This window comes from Phascolarctos cinereus, unplaced genomic scaffold (genome assembly GCF_003287225.1).
Source record: "Phascolarctos cinereus isolate Bilbo 61053 unplaced genomic scaffold, phaCin_HiC Scaffold_5;HRSCAF=322, whole genome shotgun sequence".
NCBI lineage: Eukaryota > Metazoa > Chordata > Mammalia > Diprotodontia > Phascolarctidae > Phascolarctos > Phascolarctos cinereus.
The window spans coordinates 444,864,634-444,887,892 of NW_027555958.1; the positions used below are offsets into that span (position 1 = coordinate 444,864,634).

Here is a 23,259-nt window from a genome sequence, read left to right on the forward strand (position 1 = left end):
AAGTCCCTTCTCAAGTTTTGATTGTCCTTAAAAACAAACAAAAACCTTTCCTTGACCCTTTTAACCCCTTCAAGCCATCATCCTCTCTCAGCTCCCCTTCACAGCTAAATATATATTCCCTGTCTCTACTTCCTCATGGTTCAGCCACACTTCAATTCCCCTAACCTCCTGCAATCCTGGTCACTGATGATCTCCCAATTGTCAAAGCCAATGGCCTTGTCTTGGTCCTCATCCTCATCGATATTTGTTTCCTTAGACACTGTTGATTACCACTGCCTCCTCGATATTCTACCTACCTCTGGTTTCCATGATACCACTGTCTCCTAATTCTCCTACCCATCTGGTCATCCTTTCTATGTATCTTTTCCTAATTTACTTTCCTCCTATCCCCTAAATATGTGTCCCTCTATCCTTAAGTTGGTCCTCTTTTCTCAGTCCCATTGTTGATTTCATCTGCACTCTTGGCTTCATTATGTTTATGCAGATACTCTAAAAATATCCAGCCCTGATCTCATCATAGAGGTGTGGGTCCACATTTTCACCTGCCTACCGGACATCTTTACCCCATACTCAATGCATCCCAAACCGAATTCATCACCATCCCTGTAAGACCCATCCTTCCTCCTGCTTGCCTGTTTCGGTTAATTGTACCACGAGTTTGTCAGGTTTGAAGTCCCTAAATCTTCTTTTCCTTTTCCCTTGCCCCTGACAGCTACTTAACTGCCTGCTAAGTCTTATCTGTTTTACCTTGGCACTAACTCTAACATCTCTTTCCTGTCCATTCAAGCTGACATCACCCCAGCTTGGGCCCCTCAAATACTCCTCTGCCAGACTTCTGCAAAAGTCTTCTAATTCATCTTTCTAAACACAGTGTCTCCCTTCCCCAGTCATCCTTCACAAAACTGCCCGAGTAATCTTCCTAGCGAACATATTGGGTGACTTGTGGCCGGTCACACTGGGGTTGAGGAAATGGGGTGGACTCAAACCAGAGTCCTTCTTTGGCAAAGGTAATTTGGTGGAAGGGAAGACTCTAAATGGATGCTCTTGGTGCAGTTTGGCATTAGTTGTAATTAAGCAGAAACACAAGGCATTTCTGACCCTATGGCAATTCTTTCCTTTCTTCATCTATTTTTTTTTTTTGGTGAGGCAATTGGGGTTAAGTGACTTGCCCAGGGTCACACAGCTGGTAAGTGTTATGTGTCTGAGGTCACATTTGAACTCAGGTCCTCCTGACTCCAGGGCTGGTGCTCTATCCACTGCTCCACCTAGCTGCCCCTCTTTTCTTTCTTCAAGACTTACCTCAGGTGTCCCCTCCTCCATGAAACCATGAGAAATACAAGACTATATGTAATTAAAGGTTAAACTATATAATGGGGGCAGCTAGGTGGCACAGTGGGTAGAGTGCCAGACCTGGAGTCAGGAAGACTCATCTTTGTGAGTTCAAATCTGGCCCTCAGACACTTATTAGCTGTGTGACCCTGGGCAAGTCACTTGACCCTGTTGGCCTCAGTTTCCTCATACGGCCACTGTGGTACTTTCCATCTCTCCAATTCTGTGAATCTATGTATCTTCTTCTTGCTGGTAGGATAAAATGTAAATGTTTTAAGCTTGGCTTTCTTCTCTAGGCTATAAAACTAACTCATCTCCATAGCACTTTCTCTATCAAGCCATAGAAAGCTCTTTACTCTGGGAAACTCACTCCACCCTGGACTATTTCCTACACTGGAAGGCCCTTCCTCTGACAGGCTGGTTCCTCCCTAAACCCCCATTTTAAGGAGGAGGCCCAGGTTAAATCTGTCTTCATTCCTCCTGGACCTGTACAAATGACTCACTAGGCTTGCTCTGCGCTGCACCTGGGCAATACTTTCATCCACCACTCCCCGCTCCATGCAAGCTCCCCATCCTACTTTTAGCTCCCTTTTATGTGTTTTCTCCAACTAGAATGTAACAGAAGCTCTTTGAGGGCAGGGACTGTCTTTCTTTCTGCTTGTTGTATTACCAGTTCTTCCGACAGTGCTTGGCACCTAGTTAAGTACTTAATAAATACTGGTTGACTTGCCTTGATGTGGCACTTGAAGCTCACCCCAGACTGGCTCCAATCCACCTTGCTTTCTCAATTCATCGCTGAAATTTTATTGGAATTATTTTTCTAAGTTATTCACCTAAGTTATTCCCTGGAAACTATGGCTCACAAGCCCTCTGTGAATTCATTTACTTTTTCTCTAGTCAACTAGAGGGTATAATTAGTTCAAAACATTTAATGAAATAGCATAGCAATAAAATTGCTACAGAACATTTCCCCTATAAACCTAAATCAGCCCCTCCCACAAACATATCGCTGCCAGGGGGGAAAGTATGCATGCAGAGCTATCAAACACGAGGAACACACACACACACACGCACACACGCACACACACACACGTAGGGAATGTGTGTAGCCAGGGCATACATATGGGGAGGCAGATCCCACTGCCAAGCTACAGGACCACATGTCTTTTCGATGATTACCTAGTGCTGCTCTCATTGGTCCTAATGCCTACTGGGTGAATGTTCCTGCTAGCTTTGTGCTGCTTGCTGGGGGCAGCTCCACTGGCCTGTGGTAGCTGTTGGGCGCTAGAGTCCCTTGCTAGGCATCGTTCTACTGGCCTCATGCTGCCTTGTGACTGCTGGGCATGGAGTCTCTCTTCTGGGTGCTGCTCCTAGCTCCTAGTTCCTGGGACCTCCCAGGGCACTATTATCATTGCACTGGTCTCTTCTGGTAAGGGCAAGGCTGAGAGCTCTTTGGCCACTTCCCCAAACCCCAGGAGCAAAATCCAGGCAGAGTGCCTCAAGCAAAAATTAAACCTTTTCTTTCAACCCAAGGTCTGGGTGCAGATGACAGATAACTACCTCAGGGTTTGACATCCCCAAATCTAATCTCTGGGTTAGCACTTAAATGAATTTGAGTCAGAACAAAAGATGAGCTAAAGTGATAAGGTTACTGTTTTCTACCCATCTAGCTTACATTCCTACCTTCATTATGTGCATCTGTTTTACTCCCTAGAACCTAAGCTAAGAGCAGGGAATATTTTTTGTGTGTGTATGTCTGGCATATATTAGACCCTTAATAACATTTGTTGCCTGTTTTCAACAGTTAGGTGGCATGGTGGATAGAGTGCTGGGCCTGGTGTCAGAAAGACTCATCTTCCTGAGTTCAAATCCAGCCTCAGACACTTACTACCTGTGTGACCCTGGGCAAGTCACTGAACCTTGTCTGCTTCAGTTTTCTCATCTGTCAAATGAGCTAGAGCAGAAAATGGCAAAACACTCCAGTATCTCTGTCAAGAAAAACCCAAACAGGGTCATAAAGTCGCACACGACAGGAGTGAAAAACCTGTTTCCCTTCATCTGTACAGTATATAAACAGAAAATTCTTTACAACTTTTACAACTGTACAAATATTAGCGTTCCTCCTAACCTTGCTCTCAGATGGATTAAGGATGGGAACTGCATGGGTTTGGGGTGCCTCACAACAATGCTCTGGTTGTATGGTCCTCACTCAGAGAGGACTTCAAAGCATCCAGTGTGTCATGCAGAATGTGGGGTCAGTCACCAGGCACAGAGCCAAGGGGCCAGAAGTGGGAAGCAGTATTCAGCTCAGAAGCAGGAGTCTGCACTGGCGTTCCACACGCAAGGTAAGAGACGTAGCCTGGTGGAAGGATCCAGTGCTGAAAGGACAGAGGCAGCCCGAGTTCAGTCCCAAGGCCAAGACCATTTTGCAGCATTCTCTTTCTTGGGCACACACACGTGTTTTCACGTCCCCAGCATATGAGGTCAGCTCAGTATCCTTCTGTTTCCCAGAATTAGCCTCAGCTGGATACCCCTGACGCTATGACTACTGTTACTGTCATTTATCATTACTCACAGACTCTCCCAGGATCCCAGATTTGGAGCTGGAAGGCACCTTGGTGCATCTAACCCAACAACCTCATTTAAAGAAGAGGACATTGAACCTGGAAAGGCTAAATCAATGACCTGCCCAAGGTCACCCAGGAAGTAACTAGCTGAGCCACGATTTAGATTCAGGTGTTCTGAGTCCAGAGCCAGGAAACACTCTTCCCGCCTGTGTGGTTTTGCACGTGCTGTCCCTTCCTCACCTGCATCTATTAGCGTCCTTAGTTTGTTTCAGGATTCAACTCAGGTCCACCTTCTTTCTACAAGGGACCTTGCCAAACTGCAAATGCACTCTCCCTCCTCAAATGACCTCGAATTTATCTGTTAAATGTAGTCTCCCTCAGTAGAATTTAAAGTCACTGGGAGCAACGGGTTTTTTAAAAAATGTTTTATTTTAGTCTATGTAATCCATGTGCTTAGCATTGTGATTTTAATATAGTTGGGGCTTAATAAACTCTTGTTGAATTGGATAGAAAAATCACCTCAAATTCAAAGAAGCTGGGGCTGAATAAAGGGTCCTTTACCGACAGGAGGGGGCACAATAAAATGTCTTTAGTGAAGTCAACTCTCAATCTTTTTCCCCCCTATAATCTAAGAGGCTTTGGAAATCTAAGCCTTTAATTTCCAGCATATTACTTTCAGTCAAAAATGAAACTTTCTGGCACAAACAAGGTTTAAAACCCAGATGTTAAATGTGACCTTTATCCCATAGTTAAATCAAGGATCGTTGCCAAATCCAAATATTATAATCTTGATTTCCAGAAGGTAGGAACACTTGATAATTTTACAGAAATGTTTGAAGAGCATCTGATAGTTCAACAGAAATGTTTGATGTACCTATTTCTCATGAAAGAACAGAAAGAATTTTAGAAATGCTGGGTAGCAAAAAAGAATTGGAAATGAACAAATCTGGAAAACTTTCTGATCTGTATCTACACATGCATGCAAATATGTAAAATTAATTTCCAGAAAAAGCAAACACTTTTCTCTTTTGATCTTATTTTTAATCCACCTCTTCTGTTAATCCAAATCATCAAACATTTATTAAGCATGATGTATATGTAGTATTTGTGGGGCAGGGTGGTTCAACCACTCCTATTTGCTCTCTTCACCCTCCCACTGACACGTTGCCCAGATGGGTTTCCCAATATAAACACTCCTCTGTCCTAGAAAGTTGTACCAAATGATTTGTAATTCTCTTTATCTTCTGTAGTTGGGAGTCCCCAGCCAGAGAGAGCTTCCAGGCAAAGCAGCTCAGTGGGAGATAGACTACTGCAGTAGCCTGCTGGCTGGTCTTCCTGCCTCAAATCTCTCCCCAGTCTAGTCTATCCTTCACTCAGTTGTCAAACAGATCTTTCTAAAATATATGTCTGACCATGTCATGCCCCCCACCCTCACTCAATAAACTCTAGTGTCTCCCTATTACCTCCAGAATCAAATATAAAACTTTCGGTTTGGCATTCAAAACACATCATCCCCACCCCATCCCTTCTGTTGGTTATTTCCAATTCATCTCTCTATACTTGTTCATTTGCATATTCTCTCCCCCATTAGATCTCAAACTCTTTGAAAGCAAGGACTGTTTTTTGCCTTTCTTTGTATCCCCAGAATTTGGCAGAGTGCCTGCTACATAATCGGCTGTTGAAGAATGCTGACTCATCGAGATATATCTCTTCCTTTTCTCAGGCATGTTCTCTCAATTGCCATCTTATTTCCAATCACTATATTCAGACCAGCAAAGGTCTGCTGTTAATCTACAATGACAAAGCACAATTTCAAAACAAGGAAAGGTAAGCACTTCTTTAGTGCCCAAATGGAAAGGCTTCCATGAGGGAGCCCAAAGGGAAAAAAGAGATACAGGATTGCTGCCTCGGGTTCCATAGTTTGGGGGAATTTCAGCAATAGAGCTCCGACCCTGACACTGCTCATTCCAGAGCTGCCCGAGTAGCCTTGCTCCCGGAGACCTGTGCCTGCCTATGTCTCCCAGTTCCATCATCTCAGCTTCTCCTGACACCCACGTCTCTAGTTCTATGTATCTTCTACCTAACTCCTTCAGTTCCTCTTTGAATTCCTCTCCTGGACTCACCAAGGAGACTTCTATAGGTCACCTAGAAGAGCGATACAGTATTCTCCAACCTTTTGCGTTCCTTCCTCTGATTCACTCGAAGTACTAATTCTGACTTCATAGAGGGATCACCTAAAGAGGGGGCACTTTTACAATTACTTCAATACCTCATTATCCCCTCCCCCTTTTCTATGAGGAAGACCTGCAAAAAAGAAAAATACACAACTCACTGTGTTGGGCAATGGGGAAAAAGAGAAAGTTTGCCTAAGAAACAGTTTAGTAGGAGGATATGAGTAAGGATAATAACCAATTAATCATCAATAAAGTTGAATAGAGGAGGTAGTAACCCAAAGTCTTGAAATGTAGACCCTATGGAAATGAAAACACATGTACCATTTACTTAAACCAAATATCTCAACACTCATTTTCTTTTCCACTAAATTATGTGTACTGCACAGTAATTAAATATTCATCTCTTGGGATACTGATTTGCCAAGAACACTTTTGGCAAAAGTCAAGTCTGGATGTTTTCCACACAACAGTAGCCGCTTTAAAGATGAAGATTGATTTCTGGCTGGCTGTTCAGTAACTACTACTGGTCATAGCAAGATTGAGGAATGTTAGGTGCATATTTTTATATCCCAAAACTGGGCACAATATGCTTTCTCTGCCCAACTCCTCACATTTAGCAATAATTAACATGAGATTGTTTATAAAGATGACTACTTACATTTTTCAGAGGCACATATTTCCATTCCTTTTAACACTCATGGAGCTTATTTTTACAATCTTTATTTCTATTGAATCTTTTCCAATTTTTCCATCACTCATGCAACAAACATTTATTAAATGCCTTTTATTTGCACAGTGCTAGGTGATGAGGGAGCTACAGAGATAAAGACATTTTATTTTCAACATCAAGAAGCTTACAATCCAGGAGAAGGAAAGGATAAATACATAGAATAAAATCATAACATTAAAACAAATGCTTAAGAAGAACAGAGAGCATTTTAAGATCAGAAGAAAAAGAGGGCTATCACTTCTATCTAGGGATAGAGGTCAGAGGGAATGTCAAGGAAAGCTCAACAGAGGACATAGTATTTGAGCTTTACCTTAAAAGATGGATAATTACTAGCTGTGTGACCCTGGGCAAGTCATTTAACCTCAACTGCCTCACCAAAGGGGAAAAAAAGATGAGAAAGGGGAAGATGGGGAGGGGAAGAAGAGAGAAGAATTCTAATCTTAAAAAAATAGCTGAAGTAAAGGAGAAAAGCAGGATAGCTGAAAACACCAAGCAGTTCTATTAGAGTTAGGCTAAATGTGTAGATTACATGGGGGTGAAAAACTGTGAAAGGCTGAAATCAGACTGGGAGAACCTAGAATGCCAGGCCAAGAATCTAGAATTTCTTCCCCACTGGAACACAAATTCTCTGAGGCCAGGGACTATTTTGCTTTCTCTTTGTATTCACAGTAGGTACTAAATAAACGCCTGTTGAATGATTGAGATCATCATATAATTCTGTTTTAAACTGAACCTTATGTTGCTTACATAGCATTTCCTTTTGGTTACTCCAACTTGTACTTGTGGGTTGGTTCCCCACAGGACTGTTTTACTCCTGATTTCTAGGGTACCCTGAGAGTCTGGGCTCCTGTGACTATAGCTCATAAGCCCCCACTGGTGAGCTTCTCCTTAACAGTCATACAGTAGACACAATTAGCTCAAAGCAAGAGGGCTTACTAAAAGGCAAAGAAAATCAGTAGCTACAAATAATCCCCCCCCCCCCAACTTGGGGTTACTTTTCCTTTCCAAAAACCACAATGCCAATGAGAAAAGTAGGCACAAAGTTTAGAATATAATGGCAGTAAAGCACACTTGTAGGAAACACATGTGGCCAAGGCAATTCAAGTACTGAAAGGCCTAGATATCCTTTCTCTCCTTGTGGATATCTCCCTGTAGCTCCCCTAGATGAAGCATTTCTATTGGGAACATTACTCAGGTAGGCTCCTGGGGACTGTTCTCCATATCATTACAACCACTAGATTGCCAGGGTCAACCCTTGAAGCTGCTACCTCCCTGCATCTCTTCTCCCTTATGGATGCATCTCAAATGTGTTTTAAACTCTCTAGAAATATGTGAAACAGCACTAATGCAAAGCACCCTGGTCAAAAGGGGAGGGGAAGGGAAAAAAAATTTTAAAAAGGGGGGAGGGGAAGTAAGAGAAATCATCCCCTCCCACTCCTTTATTGCCTGCTGATGGAGGTACAGGAGTCATATTCCACAAAGCTATTCTCAGGCTGGACTGGTCTCAGAGAAACTTTTTTGGCCTTAAACAAGAGATACAGAACACATCTTTACAGTTAAATTTTTTTTTTAACACTTTGTTACCTGTCCCTTGCTTTTTATGATTACATTCCAGGCTGAGGGTAGGAGGTAGAATGAGAATTGGTCAGAGACTAACTTCTCCATACTTAAAAATGACTTAGAAAGTTATGAAGAAAAAAGATCTTGGGCTTTTACAGAAAGATGTAAAACTGTTTCAGAGGCCCTTGATTACCCCCCCCACACACACACCCCCTGCAAACTAGAAGATCAGGGATATACATCTGCAAGGAAAATCAGAAGAGGCAGATGAATAAACCAAATGCATGCCATTTCAAATTAGCCTTTATACTAAATAGCTCACAGCTTCAGAGGCAGGGATCTGGGGGCAGAGATATGCTCCAACTGAAGAAAATTACTTTCTGGGTAGAAAAAGGGTCGCAAGGTGGGATTCACAGTGCGGTTGTACCCCACAGGGTAGGTATCTCTCTCTCTCATCTGGCTTTAGTTAAGTGCCACAGAGTAGAAAACTGGCTTCTTCGTTGTGCAGAGAGAGACAAAGAGGCTGGGTGATTTAGAGAGATCAAAACATCAGCTAACAGAATGAGGAAACTTGGACTATTAATTAAAGCCTGAGTCTAAAAAAGCACAGTTCCGGATCGAACACCTGGAGGAGTTGGCAGCTGGCTGGAGATCTTGGAGGAAAGTCCCTAACAAAACACAAAAGGATGTAGCATGAGCCTTTCTCCTTAGGACTCAAAGGAAAGAAAGCACTAGAAGTGGTTAATAAAAGACGAAGATGATTGATATGGTAACTGCTTGTACCTAGGTGTTTTTCTTTAAATCTCACACTTTTCTTATTAGTGATATGACATTGTTCTTCTGTGCTGTCTCAAGGTCTTAATCCATTTTGGAATACCTGCTCTCTAGCTTAACAAGGTCGTTCTTAAAATGTAGATCCCAGAACTGAATGCAATACCCCAGATTGTGAGCTGACCACAAAGAATGAAGCAGAAATGCCCACCAGGCACCGAGTCCTAGACATAAGACCACCCTTAATTCAGTCCCAGATCACATTAACTGTCTTGGCTGACACACATATTATACTGTTGATTAACAGGGATCTTGTAATCTACTAGATCCTCCAGATCTCTTTTGGATTTTCTAGCCATACCTCCCCCCATCTTGGACCTGTGAAGTTGATTTTCTTGACCTTAAGTGTAAAGCTTTGTTCTATTAAATTTCACCTTCTTAGATTTGGCCCACTGTCCTAGCTCGTCAAGGTCTGTTCTAGCTAGTCAAGGTCTTTTTGGATCCCAAACCTACTGTCCAGTGTGTTAGCTGACCTTCTTAGCTTTATGCCATTTTCAAATTTGATAAGTATGTCATCTACACTCATATGTACATCACTGATGAAAATGCCAAACAGTACTCAATAAATGTTGGATTTCTGAAAAATACAAATAAATCAATCATGTTCCTCAAGACAGTCATTTACTCTGCATACCCAGGCTGATGGAGCAATTGCCAACCATGCTGGATCAGGCCCCCAGACTAGTACTCCTCTAGTGCTAGCCTGAATGGGATTACCTGGTGCAGGTGCTGGCATGTGTTACTTCGGACCAGTTACAGTAACGGCCCGCCTGCTTTGATGCCATATGGCTCAGCAGGACCTTAGGCATTCCTTGGGAGTGTTTAATAAGATATGGGAAAAGCAATATGGATGGCTTTTGGGGGTTTTGCAGATGACAAGGGAGCAAAAGATTTATTTGATCCATTTCCTGTTTTAGGTCTGCTTTGATCAATGCTGTGCTCTATCTACAGACAAAAAGTTAAAATATTTTTCCCTACTCCAAGCTCTCCACAAGTATTAGAAAAATCTTGCTCAATAAACCATGTCACTTTGGTGAGCCGATACTCTACCAAATTCTTCTTTTCATACCCAAAATGTTCTGCAGAGTTGACTTTCTAGTTTACAATAGTTATCTTTAATTACTGCAGTATACAGGGTGTACCAAAAGTCTTAGTGTGGTTTGAAGCCACTAAGGCTTTAAGCTTTCTGCCAACTATGCCAAGACATGGATAACAGCTAATATTTACACAGAGTTTTGACATTTGCAAAGCACTTTACATATGTGAAATTTTATTGAAGTAAATATTTTAGAATTTTGATGTAATTGGGACTATGCAAATGGGACTAAACAAAACTATACATTAATAATAATAATGACAGCTAACATTTGTACGGTGCTTCCCGTGTGCCAGGCACTGTGTGCTAAGCATTTCACAATTGTTATCTCATTTGATCCTCACAACAACCCTGAGAGGCAGGTGCTATTATAATCCTCATTTTACAGATGGGGAAACTGAGGCAAACAGAGGTGAAGTGACCTGCCCAGGATTACATAGCAAGTAAGAGTCTGAGGCTGGATTTGAACTCAGGTCTTCTTGACTCTAGGCCCAGCGCTCTATCCACTGTATCACCTAGATGCCCATTAAGAGTACAGCATTCAAAAAAACATGTATGCTGATTCTCCCATGTTCACAGATAAGCATACATTTGACAGTCAATCTGAACGGGGAAAAAAATAAAACCCAGGTGATTTAATTAGTAAGTTCTCAGAAAGTTACTTAAAATAGGCTAGAGGCAAAAATTCAACACGGCAGCAGCACAGGGCAAAACACATTGACCAGAAAATCAGAAAATTTAGGTTTCAGTCCTTGTACTGCCATTTACTAGCAGTGTTATCTTAGGTAAGTCACTTAAACTCTTTGAGCCTGTTTCTTTGCCAGTTCTCATGTGTTCAACTATAAAGTGGGGATGACGATAGTACCCAACTCCCAGGGTTGTCGTGAGGATCAAGTGAGATGATAATGCTAAAGAGCCTGGCACAGAGCCTGGCACAGAGCGCTCCGTGAACGTTAGCTATGCTTGTTATTGTTGACCGACTGACTTAGGCACTCGACGGTTGAGGAAAACTGCTCTTGCTTTTCCTCACACATTGTGTCCCCCATCTCTGTGCCTTCCCATCTTCTGTCACCCTGTCTGAAATGCACTCTCTCTTCACCTGGCTCTTTCCTTTAAAATTCATCTCGAATGCTACCTCTTATTGGAGGCCATTCCCTCTTCCCCAGCTGCTAGAGTTTCCTGACCAAATCACCTTGTATTGATCGAAGGGACCATGCTGTGTCCCCTCGACAAAATGGAAGCTCCTTGTAGGGTTTGTTTTGTGCCTTTGTGATCCCCACACTAGCTCAGTGCCTGGCATATAGCTAGGTGCTTAATAAATGCTCGCTAAATGACTGACTGACTGCTCCTCCGTGAAATGGAGATAATAACGCTGGACCTACATATCTCCAAGTCAAGATGAAGATCATGTGAGGCAAAGGACATGAAAACATTTTAAAAACGAAAGCATCACAGAATATTTTTGGTCTAGACCTGCAATTTCTTAAATGGCAAAGAAGGTGCTGCCCTGCATCAGTAGATGGTGCTTCCTCATTGGGTGGTCCACACCCCTACCTCACTTAATGTAATTTAATCAGGGTGAGGTCTTAAGCTTTAAAATGGGCAAACAGGATGGTTTATACTTCCCTTCAGGAAGTGTGAATCTTTGACTGGGTCAAAAAGAAGGGTCCTGCATGACTGGTCAACAACAAAAAATGACTGCAACGCTGGGGACTTTAACTAGTTTGAAAGACGAAAAGAGAACACAGTGGAATACATGGACAACAAAACATTTTTCTAAAAACTTCTATTTCATTCTCATAATAGCCTTCTTAGGAAGGCAAATAATATCCGTTCTATCCTTATCACAGTTGCCTAGAACAGAAAAAGTAATAATACCTTTGGCACAATGCCTGGCACATAGTAGGTGCTTAATATACGTTGATTGATTGACCACTAATGATAATTACCACTTATATACAGCACTTCAAAGTTCACAGCGTATTTTTCTTGCATTATCTCATTTAGGCTTAACAACAACCCTGAAAAGTAGCTCCATTTAATGTCATCCCCTTGGTTTGTGGAAATTGAGGCAAAGAGAAGTGAAATTATTCACTAAAGGCTCTGCCACTGGAACACGTATGAAATGTCTGTTGTGTGAATGTATGAAATGCCTGTTGTGTGAATGTATGAAATGTCTACATTGGAAATGTCTGACGTGTGCAAAGGACTGTTCCAGGCACCAGGGACGATGGAGAAAATAATAAGAGAAGCCAAGGGATTTGTTCCAAGTTACACTGAAGCATGTAGACAAATCATATCCTTTGTACTTGAGTTCAGTCTATACCTCTAATCTTAAAATTATATATTCTGGTACAACTTTTACTTTTTTTTACATTTCAAAATGGAACTCTGCTAAATCTTAGTTATAAAACCTTTATCACTTAATGTTGCCATTTCAGAGGGTTTACCCTTATTTTATTCTATTTAAGTCCTATTCCAATTGAGTTTGGCCTAGAGGTAACACTGGGCTCTGTTTGCTGGCCAGTGGAGCACAAATGGTCCCTCCAACCAGGTTGGAAAGACTTCAAGGGTGGGCAAAGACTACATCTGAGGGCAGAGGACTGGTCCAGGAAGGGAGATGCATCACAACAGGGCTACAGGGTGAGGAATTTTCCATTCACAGCAACTTGTAAGGACAAACTCCTAACTAAGCTGCAAAGTTACTGTTGCTGTTTCTGTGGCAGAGGTGCCCTCCCTTGAAAGTTCTGAGTAGTATTCCTAGCTTTAAGGAGCAGTAACTCAGTACACAACAGAAGTGCCTCTTGTATTCAGTTAGTGCTGGGCTCCCTGTCCCTTTCATGTGTATTAATGCGCTCTATTTTAGGCTACTTGAGAATTAATGAGTCTTCCGGGAAAGGAGCTACCCTATAATGAAGTCATTTGTATTTTAAAAAACAACAACCCAAATTCATAAATCATAGGAAGCACTGCCTTCTTGTGTAAGTCAAAAATACTTACGGGATTGCTTTTATTTGTACCTCCTCCACCCCCTAGCCCCAACTAAAAGTTAAAAAGTGTTGACTCTGTCTAAATTCTGCTTTCCCAGCCTCCTCTTCTGACTTTCTCCCCAACCACCCAGTGGCAACTGTTGTACTAAGTATTGGTAAATAGGGTGAGGTACCAGCAAGCTTGAAAGTAACACCTCAATTACTGCTACAAACCCACTGGGGCAAATCCCCACGCTAGAAGTTGCAGTAGGATTCAAGTCTTTAAACTGGAAAGGAACACAAACATTTCTGAGAAATTGTTACCATTTTACCACAGTGATGGGAAGGCATGTTAAATATAATTAGCACTCTGCCTTCAGGGTGTTCCAATTGCTTTTTTTTTTTAACCAAACCCTCACCCCCATCAAAACAAGAAATGTAATATTATTTCATAGGATCTAAACCTTAAAGATTATCAATCCCTTTGATTTATAGATAAGGACCTCCCACTGCTTCCAGGGCCATCTTCAGTCATCCTAATTGATATCTGGTCACTGGACCCAGATGGCTACAGAGGAGAGAGTGAGGCTGGTGACTTTGCACAGGCCTCCCTCACTTAAATCCAATTCACTTACATGTCATGGCATCACTTCCCTGATGTCATGGTCCTCTTCGAGAGTGAAAGACAAACAACAACAATAGATGAGGAAGCTGAAGCTTGGAGTAGCTGTCCCACAGATCAGAATTAGCAAGGTCAGGGCTTCAAGCTCCTTGAATCCAAATTCTGGGCTCTTTCCACTATATAAGAATGTTTGCTAGTACATGGGACAGCTAGATGGTGCAATGGCTAGTGTAAGAGATTTGGAGTCAGGAAATTCTGAGTTCAAATCCTGCCTGAGACCTCTTTAAAACTTCAATTTCTTCATGTGTAAAGGGCAGCTAGGTAGTACAGTGGATAGAGTGCTGGACCTGGAGATAAGAAGACTCCTCTTCCTGAGTTCAAATCTGGCCTCAGACATTTACTGGCTGTGTGACCCCGCGCAAGTCACCTAACCCTGTCTGCCTGAGTTTCCTCATCTGTAAAATGAGCTGGAGAAGGAAATGGCAAACCACTCCTGTATCTTTGCCAAGAAAACCGCAAACAAAGTCATAAAGAGTTGACATGACTGAAAAAACAACAAAATAGAACCAAAAAAATGGGGTTAGTAAGAGCAGCCACCTGACAGGGATGTTGTAAAGATCAAATACAACACCTGGAAAGTGCTTTGCAAACCTTATAGGTCAACATAAATGCTATTATTATTGTTATTATTATTACCATATTAATTGGTTGACAGATTAAGCTCTACTGTGAACTAATTATATGTTAACTAATTTTCTACCTGCATTTTAAATACTCATTTTAAACACTCTTAATGTGGAATGGAAGACTGTATTACTTAGTAGAATAATTAGCTATCAGCAGGCATTTTTTGCCGGGCAGAAAAGCAGCTTTGGCCATGCTTCTTGGAGGTCTGCTCTTGGAAGCTACTGAGTCAGGAACCAGAGCCCACTGTCTCTCTCACTCTACAATCCTCTAGCTAGTCCCTTCCCTCCAGATGCTTCCTAATCAAAGTACAGATTAATTATATCACAGGTTTCCAAATTTCATCAAGTGATTTCAGCACCCTCCCTCCCCATTATGTCATCTCACTTTTCATTAAATAATCTGTGCAATCATTTTCTTAGCTCATTTTATTAGAACAAAATGATTTATTGCAATTTTATAACAAAGCACAAATATATAACAACATATATGTTTGTTGATTAAATTACTTGTAATTTCCATAAAAATAATAGCTACAAACATTATTAACGTTTTTTCTTGTAAAATTTTTCAGAATCATTAGTGAGACTGATACTCATATTTTTTTTTCAATCATTAATCAAAATTCTTTTATCTTCTTAACAATTACAGCAGGAAAAGGGGAATAATTGCTTATTATGTGAGAGGCACTGAGCTAAGAGCTTTGAACAAATATTACCTCATTTGATCCCCACAACCACCTGTGGTATAGATGCTATTATTATCTCCATTTTACAGTTGAGGAAACTGAGGCAGACAGCGATTGAGTGGCTTGCCCAGGGTCACACAGCTGCTAAGTGTCTGTGCCTAGATTTGAACTCAGGTCTTCCTGACTGCAGACCCAGTGCTCTGTCCATAGCACCACTAGCTGCCCCTAAAACACTCACTTCACACAAATAAGGTGTTACAAATAGTCGTAACATTTATATCACTTAGATAGAGAACTATTATCCAGAGTCAAAATGTAATAAGATATATGTTCAGTGCTGTTTCAATGTACTCTCACAAGACATCTATTACCTGTTCTTATTCATAAGACCAAATGAGCCCGTTGGTTCATAGCAAATGAACTTTATCTCTTCCTAGTCAGAAATACTTGTCTTTTCCAATAAAGTTAAGTCTTGCTTCTGTTATTCACACTCAGATCTTTCCTTCCTTCTCTCTCACTTACTGAGCTGGTATTTTTTTTTCAATTGGGAACCACAGAAACGATTTTTTTTTTTGCAAATTTATTACCCAAGCTCTAACTTGCTCACAAATGCAGTCATTTTATCTTTCTGATCAGAGCATGAACTGAGGACACTACATGAATTTATCTGAGTATTTGGTATTCAAAAAAATGTCTACTGTATACACAAGTTTCAAGGGGAAATTTTTGTAATAAAATTGATTTGCTTTCTTTTTGTTATTATCATGAAGACAAATCACAATTTAGTTTTTAACTGCAAAGTATATGCTTCCTAATAATATATAAGTGCCTTATGCTCTGCTCCTACACCATCAAGTGGTTTTGCAAAGAGCCTTCCTTTTCATGTTGATTACTCTTGCAGTAATTTGAAAAAAACCTGTTCTTTTTTTTTCTTTCTTTCTTTCTTCCTTCCTTCTTTCTCTCTCTCTTTCTCTTTCTCTTTCTTTCTCTTTCTCTTTCTTTCTTTCCTTCTTTCTTCCTTTCTCTTTCTTCCTTTCTCTTTCTTTCTTTCTTTCTTTCTTTCTTTCTTTCTTTCTTTCTTTCTTTCTTTCTTTCTCTTTCTCTCTTTTCTTCCTTCCTTCCTTCCTTCCTTCCTTCCTTCCTTCCTTCTTCCTTCCTTCCTTCCTTCCTCCTTCCTTCCTTCTCTTTCTTTCTTTCTTTCTTTCTTTCTTTCTTTCTTTCTTTCTTTCTTTCTTTCTTTCTTTCTTTCTTTCTTTCTTTCTTTCTTTTTCTTTTTTTTGCAAATTCCAGTTTCTTCCCTCAGCACCTAACACACGGCGGGGGGCACGCGGGGGACCACAGGGAGGGGACACTTTGCATGCTCTTGGTCCTCCTTTCCCATGCAATAAAGGAAAGTAGTGTTGAAATTCAACAACTATCCCCTTAAAAGCAACTTATGCCTCATCTTTCCACACTCCCCAAAAGTTAAAGAGTCCTGTTGTAAATTGATTATTATACTTACACTATTTCCCAAGGATAAATTGCAATAAGAAAGGCCACAAAGGTATAGGGAAGAGAGGTCACTCATCTGGGAGATCTAGTTAGTGTGACCTCTGGCCTCTTGGACCTGAAATCTGTTTGGGTCTGAAGGGCCATGTATTTGCTCTCTAGAAGGAACTCTGAAAATACAGGATGATAAAGACATGTGACTATCTTCTCCTAAGCCCAAAGTCAGTGTAAAAAAAAAATCACATTTACAAGGAAACATCCTCCTTCCAAGATAAAGAATTGATTTTCCTAACTAAACTGGAGGGAGGCACTTGGCTAAGAAGAGGATTCTCTTGCATGTTTTCATTAATTCTTCCCTTATAGACGTGGGCCTCGTTCCAGGTTTGTGCCAGACAGGCACAGACATAACTACCAAAAGTCTATGGACAGTCTTAGCAAGGGCAGGGTTTGAAAAGGCAACTAGGGAAGAGCAAGAGACAGGTGGGGCAGGACTCCTATTGGTCCTTCCTGCGTTTGCCATCTGACCATCTTAGGGGCTGGGCACTCAGGTTGCTGTGCAGGGAATTCATCTCGGGACTCGGTTTACTTCTTGGCACATGGGTATAGCTTATTCAGGCTGAACTCAGAGGACCACATTCTCCTCCGAGAATGTCCAAGAGGCAGCTCACCCTTTCTTGTTAGTCTAAGGGTGCTGAATCACTCCTTGCTGCTTGGTGGGGGGTGACACGCTCACTTTGTACACAGATAACAAGCTCTTATTAAGGGCTTACTATGTACCAAGCAAAAAGACAGTTCCTGCCCTTGAGGAGCTTACATTCGAATGGGGGGAGATGAGACACAAAAAGGAATTGATTCACTGGCAGCTGGGGGAGAGAAAGTACCCTAAGTGGGGTCATGGTGATGAAATTCCAGAAGTCAGAAGCATAGCCAGGAGGTAAATAAAAGTTGGTCTGCTTATGCCCCTCTCCCAAAGGGAGGCTCCAGGAAGAACTCACCAAGGCCAGAAAGGAGATGGCATGGTAGATGAGTGCCCAGAGTGAGGAAGCCTCCAGGATGAGATGGCAGCAGAGGCATGGTGTTGAAGGCCAGGAGGCCGGAAGATGTGCAACCTGGGGAGGAGTAAAGGAGGGACTCCCTGGGCCTCTTCTGTTCATTTTCCCAAAACGGATTTCTGTACAACTGTACTTGAGGGAGAAGCCAGCAAAGATAGGTGCAAATGACTGTCACTCATTAACCCAATTGGCAAAGAACTCCACAGTCCACGTGAACTGTGAATCTCATTCCAACTCTGTCAACTGTCTTGTCCTTGAAACACTGGCTGTCTGGGGGTTACAGTAGAGGGGTCAGGGACAGGTAAGCAAGAACACTATGCAGAAGGTGATACAGATAAGGCCAGTGCAGGTCTTCAGGCAGAAGAGAAGGAGAATTCCATCAGCCATTTTACTGAACATGAAGATGCTACCTAGGTGCTGCTTCACAGTGATCAGTCTAAGGTTTTTCATCATGACAATGGCACTGAGGAACAATAAGATCTCAACCTCCCAAAAGACATAAAGGTTCCTGGCTTCCCTCTCCATGGGGAGCTGAGGCAAAGTAGTGGCAATTTCCTCACCAGCAGGAGAGTGGCACCAGAGAAGTAATCCTAGCACCAGAGTGGTAGGGCCAGCCATCAGAAGAGCTGAAGCACTGAGTATAGCAGCATGAACAGTGCCATCTTGCCCATACCTGAAGCAGCTGCTGCCACTCACTGAAGGAACCTCCTCATTCATATTTCTTGATCCAAGTGTATGTAAAATAAGCAATGTGTTCGAATTGAGTGAGGGACCCTGTTTTTACTTAGTGCTTGCAGACCTTTGTTTCATCCTGGTATTGACTGGGCTTTATCTGTGCAGACTCCAACACAATGCTCTGACCTGGTAGCTATGGATTTTAGTTATGACACTTCTGACTGTGCTCGATTTGCTTTCTGATCTGTGCAGTCTTTCTATGTTTACTTTCCCCTCTGTTCCCAATAGTTCTGGGTAGTTTTCGTTTATGGTTTCTTGAAATATGGTGTCTAGGGTTTTTTCTGTTTGTTTGTTTGGTCATGGTTTTTCAGAAGTTTAATGATTCTTAAATTATTTCTTCTCATCCTGTTTTTCAGGTCAGTTTTTTTTTTATAGCAAATGCTTCAAAATGTTCTTCTAATTTTTCAGTCTTTTGACTTTGTTCTAATATCATGTATGTCACTGAATTACTGAGTACTGTTTGCTCCATTCTATCTTTCAGAGTGTCCAACACTTGAACAAGGTTTTCTATTTTTTATTCAAATACATTTATTCTTTTCCAATTCCATTCTATTTTTAATCTTTATCGCTTGTTTCAACTCTTCCTTTATTAATTCCATCAACTCTTGGAACCTTTGTGGTCAATTCATTTTTTGGGAGTTGTACGGACTTTTTCTTCCTGGATTTTATCTTGGGATTCTCTTAATCCAAAATATTTCTTCACTGGCGTTTTCTTCTGTTTACCTATATCAATAGCTTCAGTTCCTGGATTAAGCCTTTTTGTCAAGGTCAGGCTCTGCCCCCTCCTGCAATCTTAGATGGGATGGCTAGGCTCAGGTCCTTTTTCCCCTTTCAGTCTCTCAGTTCACCTCCTGCCTTGGTCCAGACAGGATGACCACAGATTTTAAGCTTGTCCAAAAACTTCAAGCCCTATCTGAGGGCAGTAATAGACTGGATAGAGGAGCTTAATTATGTTTCTCTTTTGTTTTGTTAAATCTTTCTTTCATATGTCATTCTTCATTCCTTAAAAAGTTTTTTTGGGGGGATCTTGGCTTGGTTGGAAATTTTCACATCATCATCTTTTCTCAAATATAATTTTCCCATATTATATAATTTTCATAAAAATCTGCAAATATCTGCCAATTACACTGAAATTTTCTCTTGCTATGGAACTGTTATTATTAGGTTTATAAAATAACATTTTTAAAATTTCAATTTCAAATCTTCCTAACATTGATTTTTGACAACATATCCTACAAATATAATCAAATAAGCACCTTTAGCTACATTTGTTACTTCAGCCATCTGGAATATATAACAGAAAGATTTTAGTTTTTCAGTTAATTGATCACAGAGATCATCAGATGTGGGCCATTTTTTTCCACTGCATTATCTACAAGTGGAACCATTAGCAGCTATTTGCATAAAGCTCAATTTCCACCACAGCATTTTTCCTTAAAATTCACAATGTATTTATTCAACATGAAGGGATACTATTTTTCTTTAACAGTTAGAGACAACCAAAAATTAACAAAATTTAATTTCAATTTAGTTGCTGACATTTAAAAATGATTATATATAAATATATTCATGAGTTGCAGTCTTGGGGAAAGTAGTTTATTGCATTGGGCATACCAAAACGAATGACACTGAGAAATTCAACAGATCTTATTGTACTTTTAACTTCCATATAAAGATTTTTAAAACTCAAGTTTATGCATCATACATTCAAAATGTGAATGAAGCAAGTAACATGATAACAAAACTTACCTGTGTCATAAGACAAGATCAATAGTTGGTGACAGTGATAGATTATACCTGCCTCAGTATTTGACAACACTGACTCAAAATTAACCTTGTTTGTACATACCATATTAAATAACATGTGCAATGTATTTACTATCATTTGAAGGGATTTTGTTTTTGTTGATTTTGATTTCAACTTTCTACTGAAAAAAAGTGGATATATTGATGGAATTGTATTACAAAAAACTATACAATAATTTTGACCTTTGTTTTTGCCTTTCCCTCCAAGATCTTGGGTCCTCCCATGGTTACGTACCCCACAATTTGGAAAACTCTGGGTTAGATCTCCTCCTCTGGCTCTTATAACTTTAATTCAACTCTTCCCCTTCGTATTACTCTAAGACTCTCAGGTCCATATTTTTTCTTTTCTAGCATTTTTGATCTCTAGTTCTTACTGATATTTTCATACCACAATCTCCCACTTAAATGACATCCTCAAATGCATCCCACATTATTTCTGTTGTAATGAAGTTTTTGATAAAGTACACTGTAGAAACACATCATCCTCTTTGGAAATAAAGGTATTACCACATAAAGCTTTTAAAGGGCAAAAGACTACGTATTTACACAGCACTCAGCCTAATGAGTCCACATATGACTATTTAATAACAGGCATTTTGATTATGAAAATGGGGAGATGACAAGCATCAAAATTGCCACCAGATCTGTCATCAGAAAGAGCTCTGTTTGAGAGCTAATGGAACAGATTGAAGCAAATTAAGTTGTTGCTTGAAGCATAATAATTAAGGACTTCTAATTCACTAAACCATCCTGCTATTACCACCTAAATAGGCTTATTTATCTCTTCCCAGGCCCAGGGAATAAATTATCTCATGAGCCTTTTTATTTGTCCAAAATGCTGCTCAAGGGCTGATGAAATGATCAGGCAAGCCATTATAGCAACAAAGGGCCCTATGCGAAATCCAGGTACAATAAAAGAGTAGATAGTTTTTCTATGATACTATATGTCTTGTGCTTAATAAGAAAAAATCCTTGAGTAGCAGAGGAAAGGGGCTGTTAACCTATCATCCATTATGGAATAAAACCAGATGCAAAAGTATACCATTAGTGCTGAGTTTTTGAGGCCCTAATCCTCTTATTTGTAGTTTTCCTTGCTAAGGTAAACTGCTTTCAGAGAATCACAGATTTATGGAGATGGAAGTGACTTTAAATATCCAGTGCTACCCCTGAACCAAACATTTCAGAAAAATCTGCGTCATCACACCCTACCCTTTAAGCCTTTCAAGGCTGCTCACTTATTTCTCAGCTTTGTTTTACTGAACGGATTCATTGGCTGTTCTGGGCTTAAACTGATACCATAGTCTTGTAAACAAACAGGAGCCCACACACCCCAGGCAAATAAACAACAACAAAACAGAACTAGGTTGGTAAATGTTTGGAAAATTGACTTAAAATTTACATCAGTTGGATTCTTTCCACTTAGAAGAATCCCTCCACAGGTCTTTAAAGTAGTTTATTACAACAGACGTGATTTTTATTTTCAGGGTGGCAGAGTGCAAAGCCAGGATAATGGGAGGAGCACCAGGCCCAGGACAGACTTGGGTTCCTAGCTGAAAATGCAGCGAGACGTGTGACCCTAGGCAAGCTCCCACATTGCTAAACCAAGTTTCCTCATCTATAAAATAGGGAGAATAATACTGGTATGATCAGGCTCTCACAGAGCGACAAGGAGAAAGCCTTCATACTCGCTGTGTTCCTTACTTGGAATTTTTTCCCCTCTTACTTTACTTCTTGTAAGAGGAAAAGACTATTTCAAAGATATTAAAGAATTACCAGACAGATTTATTTATTTAGTAGGTGTCTGCATCTTCTTTCCCTCCCCCTGCAGGTATCTAAGACTTTTCATAACAATTGTTACCACGAAAAGTACCATAATTACTCTGTCAACAGTGGTTTGATTTCTTCTCTTTAAATCTAATAGCAAACAGAAAGGTTCTTGAAGTCCCCAGAAAACTATTAACAATTTAAAGTATAAAACAAGTAAACTCCAGGATTAAAAAAAAACCACCAACCCATTTTTTAACAGAGGATATCATGAAAGAAAAATATTTTAAGTAATGAGGAAAAAACCCAGAGCTGCAGTGCCAGCTCTAAGATGCGTGTTTCTATTACTCTGCGCACATCCAAAGTGGCTGCCCTAATTAGGGCATTTGTCCAACTCCAATCTCCCTCCTGACCTCCAGTTTCACATCTCCAAGTGCTTTTTGGATTTTTCAAACTGGCTATCTCATAGATATGTTAAACTCAGCCTGTTCAATTCTGGACTCATTATCTTTCATTCTCCAGGAGTGGGGAACCTATGACCTCAAGGCCACATGTGGCCCTCTAGTTCCTCAAGTGCAGCCCTGTGACTGAATCCAAATTTAATGAAAGGATTTGTTCTGTAAAACTTGGACTCAGTCAACAGGCCGCACCCAAGGACCTAGAGGCCACACAGGTTCTCCACCTCTACAGCCCCTCCTCTTCCTAACTTTCCTGTTATCGTGGAGCATGCCACCATCCTCTCTGTTACCAGGGCTCCTAACCTAGGTGTCATCCTCAACATCCTCACTCTCCCCTCCCACGTCTAATCGGTTACCAAGTCCTGTCTTTCCTACCTTCCAAACATCTCTCGTACCTGTCACACTTTACTCTTCTCATACTGTTGCCACCCGGGATCAGGTTTTCATTACTTTATGCTTACATTGCCGCAGCAGCCTGCTTGTTGGTCTCCCACGCAGCCTCTCTTCAGCTGTAACACTGATGTTTTTAAAGCCCCAGTTTGACCACGTCCCCACCACTCCCATTCCCCTTCACTAAACTCCAGTTGCTCCAGGATCAAATACAAAAGACAGCTCTTCATAACTTTGCCCCTTCCTAACTTTCTAGTCTTCTTAAATCCTTTTTTTTTTTAAAGGCAATTGGGGTTAAGTGACTTGACCAGGGTCA

At 40.9% G+C, this 23,259-nt stretch overlaps 1 protein-coding gene and 1 pseudogene across 1 annotated transcript in view; both read right to left on the bottom strand.

Moving 5' to 3' along the window:
• DIPK1A (divergent protein kinase domain 1A) overlaps positions 1-23,259 on the bottom strand; it is a 117,194-nt gene that overhangs the window by 68,179 nt on the left and 25,756 nt on the right. The window lies entirely within an intron of this gene.
• LOC144457431 (thioredoxin-related transmembrane protein 2-like) lies at positions 16,528-18,507 on the bottom strand (annotated as a pseudogene).